Here is a 14054-nt window from a genome sequence, read left to right as displayed (position 1 = left end):
CGGGTAAATAATCACTAGTCAGAACCTCAACCTCAGTATACATTCATTATAAAAATCATCTTAATATCTGATATTGTGAGTAAACAACCTCGAGAGTGCATCTTCCAGCCCTCTAATAAATTACATAATTCAACCCTCCCGGTTAGTAAATTTACCTCAACATGCCCCCGGAGAAGGCAGAGTAACGACACCAGCCTTTTAGCGGGGCTGACAGACTGACTACAACGCTCGCGACGCTAAATGAATTTAGTTATTAAAAATGACACACTGCTCGCGCGCCAAGGAAGCGTCTAGAAGTCAGTTATATTTGTGACGCAGTTCGCGCTGCATCTCCTCATTGGTTTATAGAAGCAGGGACCCACGTGCCATCTCCTCATTTAGCAAATAAACATAACTTAACATACACTTAACTTATTTAAACAATAAAAGCTAATTTACGAACATTTCTGAAAATGGATAAAAAAGCTTTTTGGAATGAAACTCTTCTTATGTTTCCCCATCTGAGCTCAGAGGAGATGAGAGATGTAATGTTTGTCTCTGTTGTGTTGAAGTCCAATCAAGCAGGAGAGACCAGCCTCCCCTGTTCCCAGCTGTGTGTCCATGAAGAGTGACAAGTCTATGAATATACCTGAGGTGTTTAGAGAGGGAGACTTTTCTACTGAACAAAGGTAAGAGGAACTCATGGGTCCTGGTCAGTGAGTTAAACAACACTGTCTCTAGTCATTTCTCCTCCCATTTTCCCATTTATTGTTGTTGTTTTCATAATCCATAGGCTCATCATTTTGTCCATTTTCATAGTCCTAAAACAATATTAAACAAACACAACATTCCCTCCCTGTGTGTGTGTGTGTGTGTGTGTGTGTGTGTGTGTGTGTGTGTGTGTGTGTGTGTGTGTGTGTGTGTGTGTGTGTGTGTGTGTGTGTGTGTGTGTGTGTGTGTGTGTGTGTGTGTGTGTGTGTGTGTGTGTGTGTGTACACTCCCTGGATGAGGAGATGTAACCTCATGTTTGTCCACAGAAACCAACAGGGGAGATCAGAGTCAGAGATTCTCAGTGGTCAGTCTTCCCAGAGTCATCAAACAGACCTGGACTCCATATTCAGTGTATGTGGTCCTGTTATGGACATTTGTTTTTGTTTACCTCAAGTAAAGTTGATCTGTCAATCATTCATTAATGCGTTAATGAGAAAGCATTTATTCTCTTGCTTAACTTATTTACTTTATTTATTTCAGTTGCTTGAAGAGAAAATTCTGACATTTGTGAAGAACGAGCTGAAGCTGTTCAAGAGGATTCTTCGTCCAGAACTCCCAGAAGGCTTTGAGAGTCAGAAGCAGGATAAGGAAGTGGTGGATGCTGAAGATGAGAAGCAGGAGAGCAGTGCCAGAGAGGGGGCTCTGAAGATCACACTGCACATCCTGAGGAAAATGAACCAGAAGGAGCTTGCTGACACACTGGAGAAATGTAAGATCTGTCTGCCTCATGTTGAATGATGTTTTATAACATTTAAAAGCTGAAGCTAAAGTAGAGATGAAGTAGCTGTGTAACTCAATGATATTGTAGCAGCCTTAACACAACACCTAGTGACCTCATCAAGTAGCAGCAGGGATGTGTTGTGGTGATTCATTTAGAGAGAGAGAACATTAATAATACCATCAATAATACCAATAATAATATAATCAGTCACACCAGTCTGTAATGCATTATGAAAACATTTACACATTTATACAGTCAGTTTAGAGAACACATTATTATAATTTACAACTTTATAACAGTCCTTCAATACTGTAGGCATTAAAACAGACGTAATATTAATATCATCTGTGTTATTTCTAGATTCAGATGATCTTGCTGTGATTTGCCAACGTGAACTCAAATCTAATCTAAAGAAGAAGTTTCAATGTGTATTTGAGGGGATCGCTAAACAAGGAAACCCAACACTTCTCAATAAGATCTACACAGAGCTCTACATCACAGAGGGTGGAACAGGAGAGGTCAATAATGAACATGAGCTGAGACAGATTGAGACAACAACCAGGAAACAAGCAAGACCAGAGACTGCAATCAAATGTAACGACATCTTCAAACCCTTAACTGGACAAGACAAACCTATCAGAACTGTGCTGACAAAGGGAGTCGCTGGCATTGGAAAAACAGTCTCTGTGCAGAAGTTCATTCTGGACTGGGCTGAAGGAAAAGCAAATCAGGATGTCCAATTTATATTTTCATTCCCTTTTCGGGAGCTGAATTTGATGAAAGAGGACAAACACACTTTCATTAAACTTCTCAATCACTTCTCAATGGAAACCAAACAATCAAGAATCTCCAACTACAACAAGTACAAAGTTCTGTTCATCTTTGATGGTCTGGATGAGTGCCGACTGCCCCTAGACTTCCAGAACAACAAGATCTGTTGGGACGTCTCAGAGTCAACCTCAGTGGATGTTCTGCTGACAAATCTCATCAAGGGAAATCTGCTTCCCTCTGCTCTCCTCTGGATAACTACCCGACCTGCAGCAGCCAATAAGATCCCTTCAGCGTGTGTTGACCAGGTGACAGAGGTACGAGGGTTCAATGACCCACAGAAGGAGGAGTACTTCAGGAAGAGATTCAGTGATGAGGACCTGGCCAACAGAATCATCTCACACATAAAGACATCAAGGAGCCTCCACATCATGTGCCACATTCCAGTCTTCTGTTGGATTTCTGCAACAGTCCTTGAACACATGCTGAAACATAAGAGAGAAGAGATGCCCAAGACTCTGACTGAGATGTACACACACCTTGTGGTGTTTCATACCAAACAGAAGAATGAAAAGTATCTTGGGAAAGAAGAGACAGGTCCACACTGGAATAAAGAGAGCATTCTGTCACTGGGAAAACTGGCTTTTCAACAGCTTGTGAATGGCAATCTGATTTTCTATGAAGAAGACCTGAAAGAGGCTGGCATTGGTGTCAATGAAGCCTCAGTGTACTCAGGATTGTGCACACAGCTCTTTAAAGAGGAATGTGGGCTATACCAGGACAAGGTGTACTGCTTTGTGCATCTGAGCATTCAGGAGTTTCTGGCTGCTGTATATGTGTTCCTCTCATTCAACAACAACAATGAGAATCTAATGGACAAACTGCAAACAAGTGACAAGTCTGAACTTACTGTCTACAAGAGTGCTGTGGATAAAGCCTTACAAAGTGAGACGGGAAACCTGGACCTTTTCCTCCGCTTCCTTCTGGGCCTCTCACTGGAGTCCAATCAGAAGCACTTACAAGGTCTACTGACAAAGACAAGAAGCAGCTCACAGAGCCATGAAGAAACAGTCAAGTACATCAAGGAGAAGATCAGGGAGAATCCTCTCAGAGAGGAGCATCAATCTGTTCCACTGTCTGAATGAACTGAATGACCATTCTCTAGTGGAGGAGATCCAAAGCTACCTGAGATCAGGAAGTCTCTCAAAACCCAACCTGTCACCTGCACAGTGGTCAGCTCTGGTCTTTGTGTTGCTGACTTCAGAAAAGGAGCTGGATGTGTTTGACCTGAAGAAATACTCCAGATCAGAGGAAGGTCTTCTGAGGCTGCTGCCAGTGGTCAAAGCCTCCAGAGCTGTTCTGTGAGTAAATAAAATGACATTTAAGAACTAATCATCAGGAAGAAATATTCAGTTTAGAGAAAAATATATGTATTATATATTATTATATATAATATTATATTGATTTTAAATTCACATTATTATAACAAAATGAATGCAAATCTGCCATTGTCCTTCTACACTACTGGTGTTAAATTAACAGTGTGTTTGTGAAGTCATGATGATCTCTTTGTCAGGCTGTCAGGCTGTCTAGTCACAGAGGAAGGCTGTGCTTCTCTGGTCTCAGCTCTGAGTCAAACCCCTCACACCTGAGAGCTGGACCTGAGTAACAATGACCTGAAGGATTCAGGAGTGAAGCTGCTCTCTGCTGGACTGGGGAATCCCCACTGTAAACTGGAGACTCTGAGGTCAGTATTCCTGTAGTTGGTCAACAAGTGATAACTGTTCACCAGATCCACATGTGTTTACCAGACACACATAGTCCACACCATATGTGTTTGGACAGTGAATCTTACAGTTTTAAATGTGGTGCTCTGCTCCAGCATTTTGGATTTGAGATATAATGTTTCATATTAGCGGACAGTATATAATGTCACCTTTTATTTGAGGTTAATTAATGCTCTGCTCGTTAAGAAAGGAGTTATGTTTCCATTTAAAGAAGTCTGTTAACGTGGTGGGTTCCCTTTTGGGAACGACCCCTCCCACGTTCAGCTGGAACGTGGCGCATGGAATGCAAAAATATTCTCAGAAATATTTAACCTCCACACATTAACAAGTCCAATAGCTCAAATGAAAGATAAACACCTTGTTCATCTAGCCAGCAAGTCAGATTTCTAAAATGTTTTACGGCGAAAACATAGCACATATTTATGTCAAACCACCACCAAAGACACAGCTAATTTCAATAGCCAAATTGAACAAAATATGCAATAAACAAACGCAGGATTAAAATAAAAATAAAAAAATAATTCACTAACCTGTTGAAAATCTTCATCAGATGACAGTAATAGGACATGTTACACAGTACATTTATGTTTTTTTCAATAATATGCCATTTATATCCATAAATCTCTGTTTACAATGACGCCATGTTAAAAAAATGCTTCTCAAATGTCCGGAGAAATGATGATAGCTCCGGCAGATAACGTCAGATTACAAGCAATGCACATCATAAACTTTGACTAAATATACATGTTCTACATATAGATAGAAAGATACATATATATAGATATGCTTCTTAATGCAACCGCTGTGTTACATTTATTGTTAACGTTACAGAATTCGTTCACTAGGCTTTAATATGAGACGGCGCTCAGAAATTAGCATTATGTCTCCTCTATGTTTGGAGTCCACAGAAACCCAAAATTACCACATAAATATTCCCTTACCTTTGATGTTCTTCGATCAGAAGACGTGGAAGGAGTCATACTTACCAAAAACTGCGTTTGGTTTTCAAGTCTTTGGGTTATCAAACGTGACAAATTCCGGTTGAAATGCAGTCAAAATTCTAGTGGATCAAAACTTCAAAATTACATATATGTCGACTAAACTGGTCAAACTAAGTGCAGAATCAAGCTTTAGGATGTTATAAATGTGCAAAACAATTATCAGCTCGCCAAAGGGCGAGGGAGAGCGCGATTCTCACAATGAAACGCCCCATTGAAAGGAGACATCGCGCTGAAGAGATAGAAACTGTTCCCAGATCCGTAGCTGGTTGGGAAGCGTGGGGGCGATGATGTCAAAGTTGGCCCAACTTTTCTGATGACAAGAGAGAGTTTGGGAGAATGGCTGCCCTGAGAGTTCTGCTTTACATACAGACATAATTTGAACGGTTTTAGAAGCTTTAGAGTGTTTTCTATTCAATAATAATTATTATATGCATGTATTAGCAATTTGTTTTTCTGTTTACTATGGGCACGCAATTCCTCCAAAGGGGGCAGTATTCTGACTCTCTAACAAATTAATTTTGTCAAAAGTTTAGTATTTGGTCCCATATTCCATGCCTGCAGTGATTACATCAAGCTTGTGATTCTACTAACTTGTTGAATTAATTTGCAGTTTGTCTTGGTTGTGTTTTGGATGTTTTTCCTAATAGAAACTGAATGGTGAATAATGTCCTGTCATTTTGGAGTCACTTCACTTGTATTGTCAGGAAGAATAGAAGATGTTTCTGAACACTTCTACATTCATGTGGATGCTACCATGATTATGACTAATCATGAATTAATCTTGAATGGTGATGAATGAGAAAGTTACAGAGGCACAAAGATCAGACCCCCTCTGTTATGCTACTATGATTATGAATAATCAGGAATGAATCGTGAGTAATGACGAATGAGAGGTACTGTTTCTCTGTTATTGGTAATGGTGAGAGGTTAGCATGTTTTGTTGTAGTCTCTGTTATTGGTAATGGTGAGAGGTTAGTATGTTTTGTTGTAGTCTCTGTTATTGGTAATGGTGAGAGGTTAGCATGTTTTGTTGTAGTCTCTGTTATTGGTAATGGTGAGAGGTTAGCATGTTTTGTTGTAGTCTCTGTTATTGGTAATGGTGAGAGGTTAGTATGTTTTGTTGTAGCCTCTGTTATTGGTAATGGTGAGAGGTTAGCATGTTTTGTTGTAGCCTCTGTTATTGGTAATGGTGAGAGGTTAGCATGTTTTGTTGTAGTCTCTGTTATTGGTAATGGTGAGAGGTTAGCATGTTTTGTTGTAGTCTCTGTTATTGGTAATGGTGAGAGGTTAGCATGTTTTGTTGTAGTCTCTGTTATTGGTAATGGTGAGAGGTTAGCATGTTTTGTTGTAGCCTCTGTTATTGGTAATGGTGAGAGGTTAGCATGTTTTGTTGTAGTCTCTGTTATTGGTAATGGTGAGAGGTTAGCATGTTTTGTTGTAGTCTCTGTTATTGGTAATGGTGAGAGGTTAGCATGTTTTGTTGTAGTCTCTGTTATTGGTAATGGTGAGAGGTTAGCATGTTTTGTTGTAGTCTCTGTTATTGGTAATGGTGAGAGGTTAGTATGTTTTGTTGTAGTCTCTGTTATTGGTAATGGTGAGAGGTTAGCATGTTTTGTTGTAGTCTCTGTTATTGGTAATGGTGAGAGGTTAGCATGTTTTGTTGTAGTCTCTGTTATTGGTAATGGTGAGAGGTTAGCATGTTTTGTTGTAGTCTCTGTTATTGTTGTATTCTGTTATTGGTAATGGTGAGAGGTTAGCATGTTTTGTTGTAGTCTCTGTTATTGGTAATGGTGAGAGGTTAGCATGTTTTGTTGTAGTCTCTGTTATTGGTAATGGTGAGAGGTTAGCATGTTTTGTTGTAGTCTCTGTTATTGGTAATGGTGAGAGGTTAGCATGTTTTGTTGTAGTCTCTGTTATTGGTAATGGTGAGAGGTTAGCATGTTTTGTTGTAGTCTCTGTTATTGGTAATGGTGAGAGGTTAGCATGTTTTGTTGTAGTCTCTGTTATTGGTAATGGTGAGAGGTTAGCATGTTTTGTTGTAGTCTCTGTTATTGGTAATGGTGAGAGGTTAGCATGTTTTGTTGTAGTCTCTGTTATTGGTAATGGTGAGAGGTTAGCATGTTTTGTTGTAGTCTCTGTTAATGGTAATGGTGAGAGGTTAGCATGTTTTGTTGGTGTAGTTTTGTTGTAGTCTCTGTTATTGGTAATGGTGAGAGGTTAGCATGTTTTGTTGTAGTCTCTGTTATTGGTAATGGTGAGAGGTTAGCATGTTTTGTTGTAGTCTCTGTTATTGGTAATGGTGAGAGGTTAGTTATGTTTTTAGTTGTTGTAGCCTCTGTTATTGGTAATGGTGAGAGGTTAGCATGTTTTGTTGTAGCCTCTGTTATTGGTAATGGTGAGAGGTTAGCATGTTTTGTTGTAGTCTCTGTTATTGGTAATGGTGAGAGGTTAGCATGTTTTGTTGTAGTCTCTGTTATTGGTAATGGTAATGAGAGGTTAGCATGTTTTGTTGTAGTCTCTGTTATTGGTAATGGTGAGAGGTTAGCATGTTTTGTTGTAGTCTCTGTTATTGGTAATGGTGAGAGGTTAGCATGTTTTGTTGTAGTCTCTGTTATTGGTAATGGTGAGAGGTTAGTATGTTTTGTTGTAGTCTCTGTTATTGGTAATGGTGAGAGGTTAGCATGTTTTGTTGTAGTCTCTGTTATTGGTAATGGTGAGAGGTTAGCATGTTTTGTTGTAGTCTCTGTTATTGGTAATGGTGAGAGGTTAGCATGTTTTGTTGTAGCCTCTGTTATTGGTAATGGTGAGAGGTTAGCATGTTTTGTTGTAGTCTCTGTTATTGGTAATGGTGAGAGGTTAGCATGTTTTGTTGTAGTCTCTGTTATTGGTAATGGTGAGAGGTTAGCATGTTTTGTTGTAGTCTCTGTTATTGGTAATGGTGAGAGGTTAGCATGTTTTGTTGTAGTCTCTGTTATTGGTAATGGTGAGAGGTTAGCATGTTTTGTTGTAGTCCTCTGTTATTGGTAATGGTGAGAGGTTAGTGTTTTGTTGTTGTAGTCTCTGTTATTGGTAATGGTGAGAGGTTAGCATGTTTTGTTGTAGTCTCTGTTATTGGTAATGGTGAGAGGTTAGCATGTTTTGTTGTAGCCTCTGTTATTGGTAATGGTGAGAGGTTTTGTTGTAGCATGTTTTGTTGTAGAGGTTAGCATGTTTTGTTGTATCTCTGTTATTGGTAATGGTGAGAGGTTAGCATGTTTTGGTTGGTGAGAGGTTCTGTTTTGGTTGTAATGGTAATGGTGAGAGTTAGCATGTTTTGTTGTAGTCTCTGTTATTGGTAATGGTGAGAGGTTAGCATGTTTTGTTGTAGTCCTCTGTTATTGGTAATGGTGAGAGGTTAGCATGTTTTGTTGTAGTCTCTGTTATTGGTAATGGTGAGAGGTTAGCATGTTTTGTTGTAGTCTCTGTTATTGGTAATGGTGAGAGGTTAGCATGTTTTGTTGTAGTCTCTGTTATTGGTAATGGTGAGAGGTTAGCATGTTTTGTTGTAGTCTCTGTTATTGGTAATGGTGAGAGGTTAGCATGTTTTGTTGTAGTCTCTGTTATTGGTAATGGTGAGAGGTTAGCATGTTTTGTTGTAGCCTCTGTTATTGGTAATGGTGAGAGGTTAGCATGTTTTGTTGTAGTCTCTGTTATTGTAATGTTTTGTGAGTCTCATGTTTTGTTGTAGTCTGTTATTGGTAATGGTGAGAGGTTAGCATGTTTTGTTGTAGTCTCTGTTATTGGTAATGGTGAGAGGTTAGCATGTTTTGTTGTAGTCTCTGTTATTGGTAATGGTGAGAGGTTAGTCTCTGTTATGTTTTGTTGTAGTCTCTGTTATTGGTAATGGTGAGAGGTTAGATGTTTTGTTGTAGCCTCTGTTATTGGTAATGGTGAGAGGTTAGCATGTTTTGTTGTAGTCTCTGTTATTGGTAATGGTGAGAGGTTAGCATGTTTTGTTGTAGTCTCTGTTATTGGTAATGGTGAGAGGTTAGCATGTTTTGTTGTAGTCTCTGTTATTGGTAATGGTGAGAGGTTAGCATGTTTTGTTGTAGTCTCTGTTATTGGTAATGGTGAGAGGTTAGCATGTTTTGTTGTAGTCTCTGTTATTGGTAATGGTGAGAGGTTAGCATGTTTTGTTGTAGTCCTCTGTTATTGGTAATGGTGAGAGGTTAGCATGTTTTGTTGTAGTCTCTGTTATTGGTAATGGTGAGAGGTTAGCATGTTTTGTTGTAGTCTCTGTTATTGGTAATGGTGAGAGGTTAGCATGTTTTGTTGTAGCCTCTGTTATTGGTAATGGTGAGAGGTTAGCATGTTTTGTTGTAGTCTCTGTTATTGGTAATGGTGAGAGGTTAGCATGTTTTGTTGTAGTCTCTGTTATTGGTAATGGTGAGAGGTTAGCATGTTTTGTTGTAGTCTCTGTTATTGGTAATGGTGAGAGGTTAGCATGTTTTGTTGTAGTCTCTGTTATTGGTAATGGTGAGAGGTTAGCATGTTTTGTTGTAGCCTCTGTTATTGGTAATGGTGAGAGGTTAGCATGTTTTGTTGTAGTCTCTGTTATTGGTAATGGTGAGAGGTTAGCATGTTTTGTTGTAGTCTCTGTTATTGGTAATGGTGAGAGGTTAGTATGTTTTGTTGTAGTCTCTGTTATTGGTAATGGTGAGAGGTTAGCATGTTTTGTTGTAGTCTCTGTTATTGGTAATGGTGAGAGGTTAGCATGTTTTGTTGTAGTCTCTGTTATTGGTAATGGTGAGAGGTTAGCATGTTTTGTTGTAGTCTCTGTTATTGGTAATGGTGAGAGGTTAGCATGTTTTGTTGTATCCTCTGTTATTGGTAATGGTGAGAGGTTAGCATGTTTTGTTGTAGTCTCTGTTATTGGTAATGGTGAGAGGTTAGCATGTTTTGTTGTAGTCTCTGTTATTGGTAATGGTGAGAGGTTAGCATGTTTTGTTGTAGCCTCTGTTATTGGTAATGGTGAGAGGTTAGCATGTTTTGTTGTAGTCTCTGTTATTGGTAATGGTGAGAGGTTAGCATGTTTTGTTGTAGTCTCTGTTATTGGTAATGGTGAGAGGTTAGCATGTTTTGTTGTAGTCTCTGTTATTGGTAATGGTGAGAGGTTAGCATGTTTTGTTGTAGTCTCTGTTATTGGTAATGGTGAGAGGTTAGTATGTTTTGTTGTAGTCTCTGTTATTGGTAATGGTGAGAGGTTAGCATGTTTTGTTGTAGCCTCTGTTATTGGTAATGGTGAGAGGTTAGCATGTTTTGTTGTTGTCTCTGTTATTGGTAATGGTGAGAAGTTAGCATGTTTTGTTGTAGCCTCTGTTATTGGTAATGGTGAGAGGTTAGCATGTTTTGTTGTTGTCTCTGTTATTGGTAATGGTGAGAGGTTAGCATGTTTTGTTGTAGCCTCTGTTATTGGTAATGGTGAGAGGTTAGCATGTTTTGTTGTTGTCTCTGTTATTGGTAATGGTGAGAGGTTAGTATGTTTTGTTGTAGCCTCTGTTATTGGTAATGGTGAGAGGTTAGCATGTTTTGTTGTAGCCTCTGTTATTGGTAATGGTGAGAGGTTAGCATGTTTTGTTGTTGTCTCTGTTATTGGTAATGGTGAGAGGTTAGTTTTGTTGTAGTCTCTGTTGTTTTGTTGTAGTCTCTGTTATTGGTAATGGTGAGAGGTTAGCATGTTTTGTTGTAGTCTCTGTTATTGGTAATGGTGAGAGGTTAGCATGTTTTGTTGTAGTCTCTGTTATTGGTAATGGTGAGAGGTTAGCATGTTTTGTTGTAGCCTCCTCTGTTATTGGTAATGGTGAGAGGTTAGCATGTTTTGTTGTAGTCTCTGTTATTGGTAATGGTGAGAGGTTAGCATGTTTTGTTGTAGCCTCTGTTATTGGTAATGGTGAGAGGTTAGCATGTTTTGTTGTAGTCTCTGTTATTGGTAATGGTGAGAGGTTAGCATGTTTTGTTGTAGTCTCTGTTATTGGTAATGGTGAGAGGTTAGCATGTTTTGTTGTAGTCTCTGTTATTGGTAATGGTGAGAGGTTAGAGGTTAGCATGTTTTGTTGTAGTCTCTGTTATTGGTAATGGTGAGAGGTTAGCATGTTTTGTTGTAGCCTCTGTTATTGGTAATGGTGAGAGGTTAGCATGTTTTTGTTGTAGCCTCTGTTATTGGTAATGGTGAGAGGTTAGCATGTTTTGTTGTAGTCTCTGTTATTGGTAATGGTGAGAGGTTAGCATGTTTTGTTGTAGTCTCTGTTATTGGTAATGGTGAGAGGTTAGCATGTTTTGTTGTAGTCTCTGTTATTGGTAATGGTGAGAGGTTAGCATGTTTTGTTGTAGTCTCTGTTATTGGTAATGGTGAGAGGTTAGCATGTTTTGTTGTAGTCTCTGTTATTGGTAATGGTGAGAGGTTAGCATGTTTTGTTGTAGTCTCTGTTATTGGTAATGGTGAGAGGTTAGCATGTTTTGTTGTAGTCTCTGTTATTGGTAATGGTGAGAGGTTAGCATGTTTTGTTGTAGTCTCTGTTATTGGTAATGGTGAGAGGTTAGCATGTTTTGTTGTAGCCTCTGTTATTGGTAATGGTGAGAGGTTAGCATGTTTTGTTGTAGTCTCTGTTATTGGTAATGGTGAGAGGTTAGCATGTTTTGTTGTAGTCTCTGTTATTGGTAATGGTGAGAGGTTAGCATGTTTTGTTGTAGTCTCTGTTATTGGTAATGGTGAGAGGTTAGCATGTTTTGTTGTAGTCTCTGTTATTGGTAATGGTGAGAGGTTAGCATGTTTTGTTGTAGCCTCTGTTATTGGTAATGGTGAGAGGTTAGCATGTTTTGTTGTAGTCTCTGTTATTGGTAATGGTGAGAGGTTAGCATGTTTTGTTGTAGCCTCTGTTATTGGTAATGGTGAGAGGTTAGCATGTTTTGTTGTAGCCTCTGTTATTGGTAATGGTGAGAGGTTAGTATGTTTTGTTGTAGTCTCTGTTATTGGTAATGGTGAGAGGTTAGCATGTTTTGTTGTAGCCTCTGTTATTGGTAATGGTGAGAGGTTAGCATGTTTTGTTGTAGCTCTGTTATTGGTAATGGTGAGAGGTTAGCATGTTTTGTTGTAGCCTCTGTTATTGGTAATGGTGAGAGGTTAGTATGTTTTGTTGTAGTCTGTTATTGGTAATGGTGAGAGGTTAGCATGTTTTGTTGTAGCCTCTGTTATTGGTAATGGTGAGAGGTTAGCATGTTTTGTTGTAGTCTGTTATTGGTAATGGTGAGAGGTTAGCATGTTTTGTTGTAGCCTCTGTTATTGGTAATGGTGAGAGGTTAGCATGTTTTGTTGTAGCCTCTGTTATTGGTAATGGTGAGAGGTTAGTATGTTTTGTTGTAGTCTCTGTTATTGGTAATGGTGAGAGGTTAGCATGTTTTGTTGTAGCCTCTGTTATTGGTAATGGTGAGAGGTTAGCATGTTTTGTTGTAGTCTCTGTTATTGGTAATGGTGAGAGGTTAGCATGTTTTGTTGTAGCCTCTGTTATTGGTAATGGTGAGAGGTTAGCATGTTTTGTTGTAGCCTCTGTTATTGGTAATGGTGAGAGGTTAGCATGTTTTGTTGTAGCCTCTGTTATTGGTAATGGTGAGAGGTTAGCATGTTTTGTTGTAGCCTCTGTTATTGGTAATGGTGAGAGGTTAGCATGTTTTGTTGTAGTCTCTGTTATTGGTAATGGTGAGAGGTTAGCATGTTTTGTTGTAGCCTCTGTTATTGGTAATGGTGAGAGGTTAGCATGTTTTGTTGTAGCCTCTGTTATTGGTAATGGTGAGAGGTTAGCATGTTTTGTTGTAGCCTCTGTTATTGGTAATGGTGAGAGGTTAGCATGTTTTGTTGTAGCCTCTGTTATTGGTAATGGTGAGAGGTTAGCATGTTTTGTTGTAGTCTCTGTTATTGGTAATGGTGAGAGGTTAGCATGTTTTGTTGTAGCCTCTGTTATTGGTAATGGTGAGAGGTTAGCATGTTTTGTTGTAGTCTCTGTTATTGGTAATGGTGAGAGGTTAGCATGTTTTGTTGTAGTCTCTGTTATTGGTAATGGTGAGAGGTTAGCATGTTTTGTTGTAGTCTCTGTTATTGGTAATGGTGAGAGGTTAGCATGTTTTGTTGTAGTCTCTGTTATTGGTAATGGTGAGAGGTTAGCATGTTTTGTTGTAGCCTCTGTTATTGGTAATGGTGAGAGGTTAGCATGTTTTGTTGTAGTCTCTGTTATTGGTAATGGTGAGAGGTTAGCATGTTTTGTTGTAGTCTCTGTTATTGGTAATGGTGAGAGGTTAGCATGTTTTGTTGTAGTCTCTGTTATTGGTAATGGTGAGAGGTTAGCATGTTTTGTTGTAGTCTCTGTTATTGGTAATGGTGAGAGGTTAGCATGTTTTGTTGTAGTCTCTGTTATTGGTAATGGTGAGAGGTTAGCATGTTTTGTTGTAGCCTCTGTTATTGGTAATGGTGAGAGGTTAGCATGTTTTGTTGTAGCCTCTGTTATTGGTAATGGTGAGAGGTTAGCATGTTTTGTTGTAGTCTCTGTTATTGGTAATGGTGAGAGGTTAGCATGTTTTGTTGTAGCCTCTGTTATTGGTAATGGTGAGAGGTTAGCATGTTTTGTTGTAGTCTCTGTTATTGGTAATGGTGAGAGGTTAGCATGTTTTGTTGTAGCCTCTGTTATTGGTAATGGTGAGAGGTTAGCATGTTTTGTTGTAGTCTCTGTTATTGGTAATGGTGAGAGGTTAGCATGTTTTGTTGTAGCCTCTGTTATTGGTAATGGTGAGAGGTTAGCATGTTTTGTTGTAGTCTCTGTTATTGGTAATGGTGAGAGGTTAGCATGTTTTGTTGTAGCCTCTGTTATTGGTAATGGTGAGAGGTTAGCATGTTTTGTTGTAGCCTCTGTTATTGGTAATGGTGAGAGGTTAGCATGTTTTGTTGTAGTCTCTGTTATTGGTAATGGTGAGAGGTTAGCATGTTTTGTTGTAGTCTCTGTT

The 14054-nt window shown here is 39.0% G+C and overlaps 1 pseudogene; it reads left to right on the top strand.

Annotated features, from left to right (window-relative positions):
* The first annotated feature begins 534 nt into the window (after window positions 1–534).
* LOC127922891 (NLR family CARD domain-containing protein 3-like) lies at window positions 535–3604 on the top strand (annotated as a pseudogene).
* Window positions 3605–14054: the final 10450 nt, after the last annotated feature.

The sequence above is a fragment of the Oncorhynchus keta genome, unplaced genomic scaffold, assembly GCF_023373465.1.
Source record: "Oncorhynchus keta strain PuntledgeMale-10-30-2019 unplaced genomic scaffold, Oket_V2 Un_contig_27572_pilon_pilon, whole genome shotgun sequence".
Taxonomy (NCBI): domain Eukaryota; kingdom Metazoa; phylum Chordata; class Actinopteri; order Salmoniformes; family Salmonidae; genus Oncorhynchus; species Oncorhynchus keta.
Note: the sequence above shows the minus strand (reverse complement) of the source record. Positions and strands in the feature narration are given on the sequence as shown.